Source organism: Ursus americanus, chromosome 2, assembly GCF_024610735.1.
Source record: "Ursus americanus isolate L20-20 chromosome 2, mUrsAme1.1.p, whole genome shotgun sequence".
In the NCBI taxonomy this organism is placed as follows: Eukaryota; Metazoa; Chordata; class Mammalia; order Carnivora; family Ursidae; genus Ursus; species Ursus americanus.
In genome coordinates, this window is record NC_142128.1 from 69,176,368 (window position 1) to 69,187,680 (window position 11,313).

Sequence of the window (11,313 nt, forward strand, 5' to 3'; positions counted from 1 at the left end):
CCCTCGGAGAGGCTGGCAGGTGTAGACTCTCTCCCGACCCATGCAGTGAAGTCTGGTTATGTCTAAACAGAACAATTACCCTAATTGCTGTTTGTGCTGATTATACCGTCATCATTGGTCTGACAATAGGAGAGGCATTACTCACCCCAACTGGCCATGGAACAGCAGCCCGCTGTGAGCCAGAGCCCGGGCGTCAGAAGTTCCCCGACTGGCCCTGATGCCCAGCCCAGTCCTGGACAAAGCCAGAGCCACTCTGCACCGCGCTCCAGGCCTTTGGGGGTCTCTGACCCTGAGGAGGGTAGTTCTTAGTTTCTAGGTATGAAGGTGTAGGTTTGCCAATGTGTAATGTGTACAGAATATACTTAAATGTGCAAAAAGGGGGAAAAAGTAAATTAGCTTATTGTTTATACCTGATCCTATGGAACTCCCAGGCTCCCTTTCTGATTTTGATGATGGTAGGAAATCCATAACCAAACTGCCCATTTAAGGTAACTGGGGTGTTTATTCAGAATAAGCTCTTTCGTATTCATTCATAGTTATTTGGGGGAGTGAGCCATTCAAAATCAAAACTCCCCATCAGGGCTGATCCTGTCTATTCCAAGGGTGCCCCAGAGGCACCTCTGAGATCCTGGAGAGTGAGGGTGTGCACTGCCCTCTGCCTTCAGTTTCCAGCTCCTTCTGCCCTGTCTGAGGCCAAGCCCTGAGTTTCTCCCAAGGAGCGTGGCCATCTCCCTGCCGGCCAGATCCCATCCTGTGCCAGCCCTGAGTCCTGGCCATGACAAAAACTCCCTCCCAGCCTGGGTGCACCACCCTGCTGCCTTCTGGCTGCTTTGCCCACTCCAGCCATGACTCCTTGGCATGTCTGCCAGTCCAGACTCTCAGATCCTTTGGCAGGACCTTCTGGGTGTCCCACATGCCTCGAAAAGGTGGTGGGGAGCCAGGGGACAAGAGCCCATGACCATCTCTCTAGATACCTCCTTGGTCATTCGTAATCGGCTGCCCTGTCCCTTTTCAGATGTGGTCCCAAGGGGATCACTAGGCTTTTCTGATGGGCTTGCCCTTTTCTTGGTCTCTATGCTAAGAAGCTAAGAGCAAGACTCCTGCACGGGGATCCCCACCAAACATCTCTGTGTGTTCCCAGCCCTGACTTGCGTTTCTTCCTTCCCTGTCTGGAACCCGAACATTCGTGTCTCCCTGCCCTGCTCCCTCTCCCAGGCCACAGAAGGGTTTTCTCCTTTCTCCTCCTGTTGGGTGGAAGCTTCTTTACATCTCCCCTTTTCTATATTCCTCCCAGGGCAATAAACCTTCTGGATTTGCCTAATCATAGAACTATAGGGAAAGGAAGAAAAAAAAATTCTGGATTACATCATGAGAGATTTGAAACCCAGCAACAACATTACCCACCAAACTCATGGCAACCAGAGATAGAGGAAGGGCTGAGACTGGGAGCCAGAAGGACTGGTTTGGGACCCAGCACGGTTTCTTCCTTACTCTGCTTTTTGTAGGCAGGAAGAGCACAGAAGGACAGGGATATGGGAGCAGTGTGAGGAGACTGGGGGTTGGGGTGGAGCTGGGAGAGCTCTTGGGAATTCTTCTGTGCCATGCAAAGGTACCCAGGAGCCACAGGAGAGTATTGTGACCATGGGAGTTTCGGCCCTGTTTTGAGAACAACTCCCCTCTCCAATGAACATGGGTGCGGCGGCAGCAGCAGCGGGGCTCCAAGGCACCCTGCTTATAAGGTGTGAGGCTCTGTCCCAGGCCATCACTGATTGGTTCAGCCTCACCTCATCTGCTCCAAACACAGTAGCCCTGACAGTGAGCCTCTCTGGGTGGCGGGGACCCACGTGTCCACTGTGTTGACCCACAAGCAGAGAACCCCAGTGCACGGAGAGACACACAGAGGAGAGAAGAGGGAAGAGATGAGAGTCTCAGCGGACTCCTAGCCCCTGATTCAGGTGATCTTACAGTGTCCTCCTGTTGGGATTCATGACAGCCAATAGTGGACTGTTTTGAGCAGGGGAAGGGCCTGGTCCATGGAGAATAAAAACAATGATGACAGCACCCCCATTTGCCAGATGATGCCACACGCTCTGGCTCACAGCCAGTGTCCACCCTCTCCCAGACGCTTCCTGCGGACACTTCCCTGGGGAAAACCCTCTGTGAATAATGAATCATCCTGGGATCCAGACTTGGGACTACAGGGGAGTACAGGGGAGTCTGACAGTGATGAAGTGTTAGGTCCTTCTTGTCCCAGAGCCTCCCATTCTAAAGAAACAGCTCTGCCGTTGGTGCCAGGCCACAGCAGATGTGGGGTAGTTCTCCCCGACCCTATCTTGGAGCTTCTACTGCTGAGGCTGCCGGGTCAGGTCTCTCCAGGGAAGATGGGTTTTTAATGGAGACAGCAGGCTGCCAAGGAGACGGTCCTGCTCCAGCAGAAACGGGAAAGTGGTGCAGGGTTCCTAAGGCTCCTGGACACGGCCCCCTGGCCTTGGGAAGACCCTGGTCATTCCACAGACTCCTCAGCCCAGTTTCTTGTCATTAACCAATTCTCTTTGCTCTGATCCTATTTAGCCAATGGTTTTTAAACTAGAGAGCCTGAGACTCATCTGAAAGTACTTCTTTTAAAAGGCACATTTTAGGAACCCACCCAAGTCTGGGGTGAAGCCTAGGAATCTGAATTTTAAAGAGACCTCCAGGTCCAGCTAATATTTTGTGTGCATTTAAAAAATTCCAATAAAATATACATAACATGAAATTTACCACTTGAACCATTTTTAAATGTGCAGATCAGTGGCAGTAAGTGCATCAATTGCTGTGCAACCCTCATCATCATCCGTCTCCAGAACAGCTTCATCATCCCAAACAGAGACTCTGCCCATTAAACACTAACTCCCTCTTCCCACCCCACTCCCCTCACCCCTGCAACCATCCTTCTACCGCCTGTGTCTCCTGATTTGACTATTCTAGGTCCTATAAGTGGAATCATACAATATTTATCCTTCAGTGACTGGCTTGTTTCACTTTGCATAATGTCTTCTAGGTTCATCCACGTTGGAGCAGGTGTTGGAATTTCCTTCCTTACTAAGGCTGAATAATATTCCATTGTATGTATATACTACCTTTTGTTTATCCGTGCATCTCTGCATGGACACGTGGGTTGCTTCCACCTTTTGGATTGTGGATTGTGGATAATGTTGCTTTGAGCATGGGTGTGTAAATACCCATTGGAGTCCCTGCTTTCAATTCCTTTGAGTCTCTACCCAGACCTTTCACTTACTCTAACTCTGCCATTTCATCCCTTTAGTTTCCATTTTCTAGAACACCTGTTTGGTTTCTGTCTTCCAAGTCCCATCATATTTCTCTTGCCTCTTCTAAACCTACTCATACTTGTTGAAAGCCAGTCTGGGAGGCAGGAGAAGGGCATAGACTTTGAGGCTGGACCGGGTGGCTTTGTGCTCCTGTCTCAGAAGTTCAGCAGGTTGTATCCTTGGACTAGTTACCTAACTTCTCTGAACTTTAGTTTACTCATCTACAAAAGGAAACTAATGAAAACTCACTTGCAGGATAGTTTTGAGAGGATTAAGTGTCAAGATAAGTGTAAAGTGCCTGGCACGGAGTAGGTTATTTAATAAATGGTGGCTTTTGTTGGAATTATTCAAGAAAGCCTTTCCCAACAGGGTGGATTTGGGTGGAGGAACTTTGCAAAGAAAACTCTGTGCCTAGAGAAGATGAGGTGAGCCAAATCCCTCCCCACACTGAAATAACCCAAAGATTTTTGCTCCCTATAAAATTAATTAGCAGCAGGAAAATTCTTGGAACTTAGCAGGCTATGTTCTCTGAGTAATCTCAATTTCTCTTGCTATAATTTAAACACATTTTTTCTAGTTTTGTCCCCAGTAAACTTTCAGAACTACCATGGAGAATCCTCTGTCAGTATAAAAAACTCTTTCAGGACTTGAGAACTTAATATAGCTCTAACCCTTCATCATTCTAGCCAGAGCTCAGACACCTGGCTGTGTGTGTCCGGGTCCAGCAGTATAGCAGGGAACAGAGAAGAATGAAGCATGGTTCTTGTCTCTGGGATGCCGCAGGCACGAGGGCAAGATTTACATGCATGAGGCAATCGAGGGAGCCATACAAGACTAATGTGATTCATCCGTTTTATATCAAAGCTAATAGAGGGTGTGGACAGAGCTGCTCATGTTAGCATAAGCAATATGAAAAAGAAATAGCACAGCAACTCTGAAAATCTACTATGGGGGCAGGGAGACAGAAAGGAAGGAACGCAGCATGAAAACGATAGGTGAAAAATCCCTCCTGGAAGAAAATCTAAACTAAAAGCAGAAATAAAGTTCTCACTCATCTTTCATGTTTGGGGAGCATGTTAATGCAACATTCAAAGGCTAGATAATAATAAAACTGAATGAGATGAAAAGAGGTTGCAGGGTTAGCAAAACAAAGTGAAAACTAAATACAATTACTAATCTAATGAATGATTTAGAAACAACAACACAGAAGGCTAAAAATAGAATGGCATAAAGGAAAGGCTTGAACCCATCATAATCAACACAAAGAAAAAGAGATAAAAACAATTAGAGAGAAGATAACAGGTTTGGAGGACAAAAAAGAAACAAATGAAGATCAGCTAATATAAGAATAATTAATATTCCTGAAGTAGAGAACTACACAAAAGAAATAGAAAAGATATTTAGGGCTATTTTTAAAAAAGATTTTATCTATTATTTGTCAGAGAGAGAGAGAGAGAGAGAGAGCTAGTGAGCAGAGGGGAGAGACAGAGGGAGAGAGAGAAGTTGGCTTTCCCCTGAGCAAGGAGCTCGATGAAGGACTTGATCCCAGGACCCTGGGATCACAACCTGGGATCACGACCTGAACCAAAGGCAGATGCTTAACCAACTGAGCCACCCTATTTAGGGCTATCGTACAGAAAAGTTTTCCTTTAAATAAAGAAGGACTGAGTTTACCAAGAGAAAGGGCATGTGGCATTCCAGAAAAAAAATAGATGGAGAATGGTCAATACCGAGACACATCCTATTTATGTTACTGAATTTCAAAGCATTAAAGAATTGTTCAGGCATTCAGGCAGAAAAAAACCCAAGTCATTACAAGAGGAGAAACCCAGGTTAGCCTCAGACTTCTCCATAGTCAATGCCAGAAGACCAGGAAGTAATGGTCACGAAATCTGGAGGCACAGAATGCATGACCCACAGACACTACACCAAGTAAGTCTAAAGGCAACAGGTGTCTTCAGACGTGAGAGCCTGTCTTGAAGATCTGACAATAAGAGGCAGAAAGCCATGAATGATTCAAGCTAAAGAACTCAAAAGTAAAGAAGCCAAAGAAAGGGCGGGTGGTGAGCATTATATCCAGTTAAAAATAAAGTTGCAGAATATAAACATTTAAAACTCCCAACAAAATGAAAGTTGTGTAAGCAACAAAATTCAGGACGTGGGAGAAGCAGAGGGATGAAGTGCAGGGTGCTTACCACTCGTCTTTCATAGCAGAATCAGCCACACTGTCTCCAATGCAAGCATAATTTTAAAAAAATCAATGACTACAACCTTTTTTTATGATTTTGAAAATGATTTCGAAAAACAATTCATTTTCTTATACATAGAGGCAATTTTTAGGTACAAATGTCTCTTGGGGTAAAGGAACATTTATCCAAGATACAATAATGCCTTCAGTTTTATTTTTCATTTTATTTCCTGTTATATGTAAGTACACCTAAACTTAACATTTCTATATTTTAAAAGCATGTAATATATGATCCCATTCTTAGATAATTATTTCTGTTTGTCCATCATCTACCTACCATTCTATTTGTATCTATGCTTAGAGATATGTCGGGACTGATGTTCAGCAAATATTTATGTTGGTTATTTCTGGGTGGTAGGATCTGGGGTGAGTGATTACTTTCTTCTATGCAGATGTCTGTGCTGTTTGAATTTTTATAACAAGCATGTGCCATTTTGGCAAAAATCATCAAAAGCATTACTTAGGAACACTGAAGGAAAGCTGAAAGTGATTGTAGCCAAAAAATCAGTCCTAGCGCAGAAGGGGTAGGTCCTGCAGGCTGCCGTGGGTTAGATGCATTGGCTCTTTCCATGAGCTCCGTCTACCTCCCTGATGACAGGATGGGCAGGAGACAGGAGAAGCTTTCTTAGAGGAGGTTGGCTCTGAGCTGGATCTTGCAGGACAAGCAGTTTTGGAGAGCATCTGTTTTTCCAGACACATCATGAATTATCTTACTTAACCCTTCTGGATCTGTGGGGTAGGTAGTATCATCTCCAATTTTTTGGTTGAGGAAACAGACCAGACAGAGAAAGCAAGGGGAGAACATGGTAGACAGAGTACAAAGCAGAGGCACAAAGCACAGAGTAGACTGGGGACTCAAGTGCAGCCAGGAAGCCAGTTGGCCATGCTCGGACCAGGCCTTCAGCAGTAGAACAGAACTCTGAGGGAGAGCTGTCCTGAGCAGAGTGAGGAAGATCCCACACAAAGGCTCTGAGGAAGGACCTTGTGACTGTGTGTGTGAACACAACAGGAAGTGCCCTCAAAGCATAATGGTGATGAGACTGGACAGGGAAGAGAACAATGATCTGTGCCATCCCGTGTCACTACAAACAAGGTCCCGAGCACTGGGACCGGCTTCCAGTAGCAGTGGGCCATGTCTGGTTTAGGCTGAGGTCCTCGATGGAGATTCCCCAGGCCCAGGAGAGGAGGGGGCCAGGAAGACTGAAGCCACAAAGCTGGCAAAGGTCATGGTGGTGACTACACCCAGCTGAACCTGCAGGGCATGGAGACTCAGCTCTCAACTGGGGTCATGCTCTCAGAGGCCATAAATGGCTCCTTTGCCTCCCAAAAGGTCATTAAGTCATTAATTACATAGCAAGTGGCAATAAAATGGTCTTGGGCTTCCTCATCTTCCCCAGAGCCCAGGGCCTTGGGATCCGAAACCCAAGGGCTCTGTTTTGAGCCAGCTCCCTTGCTGTATCTGGACTTCAGCAGCCCAGTGGAAACTGGTCATCGCCTGGATCGCGATACAGTCATGGCCCAGGAGTCTTGGCCTCTAGGTCCAGCCCCACTACTCACTGCTGGACAACTGTGGTGAAGCCATTCAGCCTTTTCCCCATATATGGCAGGGGCTGTTAGTAAGCTCAGACTCATAGAGGGACTCAGATTTGTCCTCTGAGAACATTCGTCCTACCCCCATCATCACTTTGACCATTGAAGCTCATCCCTTCCCCTCCCATGGATGGAATTCTCAAACCCCACTCCTACCTCCAGGACTCTGAAACCACCACAGAGGACAAGCTAGAGGTTAAGAGTCCAGGCTTTGAAGTCCAATACATTTTATTGGAATCATGGCTCTGCCACATACTAAGCACGGGACCTAGACTGGCTTCAACAACCTTGTCAGAGCCTCAGTTTCCTGACATAAAATGGAGATAGTATTATCTACCCCATAAAATGTCATGAGGATTAAATGGAATGGCACAAATAAGGTGCCGAGGCCCCGTGAGCGCGTCGCCCTTCTGCTGGCCCCTTTTCTCCATGTCATGCTTGCTGATTTCCTTCCCACTCCTGATCCCTACTCAGATCTGCATTCCAGCCGTGGCCTCGGATCGTCAGGTGGCCCCCCTGGGCTGTTTCTTTGCCAGCACTGATAGGCTATCTGTCTCGTACAACAAGTAAGCCTCTGACCATTGGACCTCATTCATAGGCCCGGAGGTTGGCCGTCAGGAGGGTAGAGTAGGGCTGTGTGCCACACAAAGCCCTAGGGTCCCAGACAGCGCAGGGAACCACCAAGAGACACAATGAGATCATGGCTGTCCAACAAATATAATGCGAACCATGTATGTAATTTAAGTTCTTCTAGTGATTGCATTTAAAAAAGTAAAAAGAGACAGGTGAAATTAATTTTAATGATATATTTTACTTGACACAATATACCCAAAATGTTATTTTAACATGTGACCAATATAAAAAATGATTGAGATATTCTAGCCTTCTTTTTCTCATATGAAGTGTTTGAGACCAACGCTCTATGGCCTGGTGTGGTATTGGACAGCACAGATTTTCCAGCTAGAGACACAAAGAGTATTAAGGCCAAGAGACTGGTCTGGACCAAGAAAATAATAAAATATGCATTTATTCATCCATTCATTCATTTAACAACCATGAGCTCCTCCTCCTGACCTCTGCCAGGTTCTGTGCAGGAGGCCCCTGGCTGGTGTGATTCTCTCCTGGCCTCCAAGCCCATCAGCCATTCTATCACATTCCTCCCCACCCCCCATCTTCCCCGGCCCTACTTCCACATTCCCAGGAGCAGCTCTAGGCTAAATGGTGAAGCATCCAGCCCAACTGTGGGTCCCATTCCTGCCATCTCATTGGCTCTCATCAGGTTCCCTACCTGGGGGAAGGGAAAGGAAGGGAGAGGAAGGGACAAAGAAAAGGCCCCTCTGGATCTCTGTCCCTGAGATGGATTTGGGAACAACAGGATCCAGCCCCAAATTTTCTCCCCACAACTTCATTTAACACATTCCAAGGGGCAGCCCAGTGATGGGCCTCAGGAAGGGTGGGAAGCAGGCGGAGCAGCCTCTGCCCTAACACAGCTTCCACTTCAGAGAGGAGCAGACTTGCTTGGTGCTCAGGAGGCTTCATGCCTGCCTGGAAAGAGCTAGAGACCCAGACCTCCAGGGAGGCTTGAAGAGCCCCTTGCCTCCTGGCTTGTCTTGCCCAATGAGCAGCTGGGCTCAGGAATCTAGCCCTGTGCTTCCTACTTGCCACTCTCGATGTCCTCAGTCCACCAGGACACCAGGCCCCACTCCCCTCCATGGCCACGAGCAGTCCAGCCTAGGGCATCTGGTCTACCTGGTCACAGAAGCCCTGAAAGAAGCTACATTCCCACCTTCTGCTGCCCTGAGCATGGGAAAACACAACAAACTTCCTGGTGACAACAGTCCCTAAGCAAAGAATTCCCCCATTCCTGCCATGACACGAGTCTCTGCTTCATGCCTGGCATGTTTGCTGAGTGACTGTTGGGTGATGTCAATCTCCCAGCACAACAGAGATGACCGTCTGGACCAGGATTCTTCCACCCTGCTGGACTCCTCATCATGACCTGACATTGCTGGAGGGAACCAGTTGTGTAATCCCAAGCGGATTCCTCTGTACTTTCTGAGCATACTTCTCATCTGTAAAATGGGGTAGTAACAACCCCTTTGTGGGATGGTCATGAGAAATAAATGAGATCATGGATATAAAGACTTACAGCACACAGTAAGTGCTTAATCAAAAATTGGTTACTTCCTCTCCTTCTTTTCTGCCAGTAGATCACTCTGCAAGGGAGAACCTGGCTGCCACACCTGCCCGTTCACAGGAAGGGGGTGTCTCAGGATGACCTGGCATCCACGTGTCTCCACGTCTGGAGTGGGCTCTAACACCAGGGACTTCAAAGTGTGAAAGGAACCCAAGGATCTCGGTGGGGCCACCTGGAGCTTCTGTGGGAAGGGGAGAGGGCGTTTCTTGGTGGCTGGAGTTCTGAACCCCTCATGCCTGAGTCTGAGTGGCTCCACTTTTATTTGCTTAATGTATTAGGATTTCAAATATCATTATTTGAAAAGATATTTTTGATGCCACAAAAGGTTGAGGTCCCTTCTTTATAACCTCCTCATTTTATAGATTAGGGAATTAGGCCTTGCCCCAGTCTTAGCAAGAACGAGGTACAAGGTCTAGCACCGAAGCCAAAGCTTCTATGGCTACGAGGGGGCTAACTCCAGCTCTGGGGCAGGTGGCGGCCAATCCTGGAGCCACACTGCCTCCCAAGGCCAGAGTGGGCTGGCCTCCCTGGGCAGTGCTCAAACTCAAGTCTCAGCTGTCAGTTCCCCCAGAATAGGCAGGGCATTCAGCTCCCCAGCTCCTCAGCCTCCCGGATCCTGTGGGCCCAAGTAGCACCACACAGGGAGTGAGGGGACCCTTGAGCCGCAGACAGAGTTCAGAGATAGGGAGCAAAGAAACCATGGTGAGTGGATTTAGCCTAGACCCTATGAGCTCCCTTTACTAGGGAGAAGGTGTGAAGTGTTCCTTTGTGCAGGGAAGATAAGCCAATGTGGGAAAACCTTTCCACGCACAAACCAGTACCTGGTGCCAGGTGTAGGAGAGACACAAAGATGATTGTGACACAGGCCCTGCCCACAGGTGAGTCTTCACTGGGAGGAACTCTCAGGGGGGCTGGGGACATGCTATAGCTTGATTTGTATACATTTATCAAAACTCATCAAAATGTACCCTGGAGGTCTGTGCATTTGACTGTGTATAACACACCCCTCGATAGCTGAAACGAAGTCTTTTGAGAGAGACAGATTCAGAAGGAGGGAAATGATGAATGGGGGCCTAGCAGACAGGTACATGCCCTCTTCACAAAGGTAGCCTGAGACAGGCCTGCATGGGGTGATGGGTGTGGCTCCCTGTGGCAGCGGGGGCCCTGGGAGGGAGGAGATGTGAGTCTCTGTCCAGAAGGCAGGGCCGGACACACCCATCTCCGTGTGCACATTTTTTCCCAGAATCTGCTCTCCTCAGGCCTTGCTCAGTTCGGGGGCCCAGTCCACACGAACTCACCCTTGGTTCCTTTCTGATCCTCGGCTGCACCCTCGAGGCTCGGTTGGAGGAATTGGTTGGAGCTCTCAAAGGGGGATCCAGGTTCATTTCCCTACAGTCCATGGCTGGCCTCCCTCCTCCAGAGGGCCAGGGTCCCAGGTCTACTGCCCAGGGAGAGGGGCTCTGGGAGCGCTCCCGGGATCTGCGGCTCCCCAGATGACAGGGTGTGAGCTGCCAGCGGCTTGGGGAGGCAGGCTGGGAGCCATGTCTCATCGCTTGGGAAGCCGGGTGCAAGCGCGGACAGCTCCCCTGACGCAGGCGGCGGGTGGGGGTGGGGGGGGTGGGCAGGTGCTGCTGCCAGGGGAACAGCGGGTTTTCACCGGGGCTGGTGGGCCAGCCCCACCCTGGCCAGCCTCCCCAGACCTGGGGGTGGGGGAAGTCCCCCAGTGAGCGGTCCATGCACCCAGTGCCCTTCACCAGGGGGGCCAGAGCCTACACCTGGGCCTGGCCTCTAGTGGGGCAGGGGCAGCCTTTTCTGGCTCTGGGGAGTAGGTGGGCTCCTGGGTGACAGTTCCCTGGGCAAGGCCGGGTCTGGGGGAGGGGTGGGTCTACTAGCTGCAGGCCCAGGAAACAACAAAGCCACATTCTCTCCCCTGAAACAGGTGCGAATTCCCCCACCTCACTTGCGGGCCA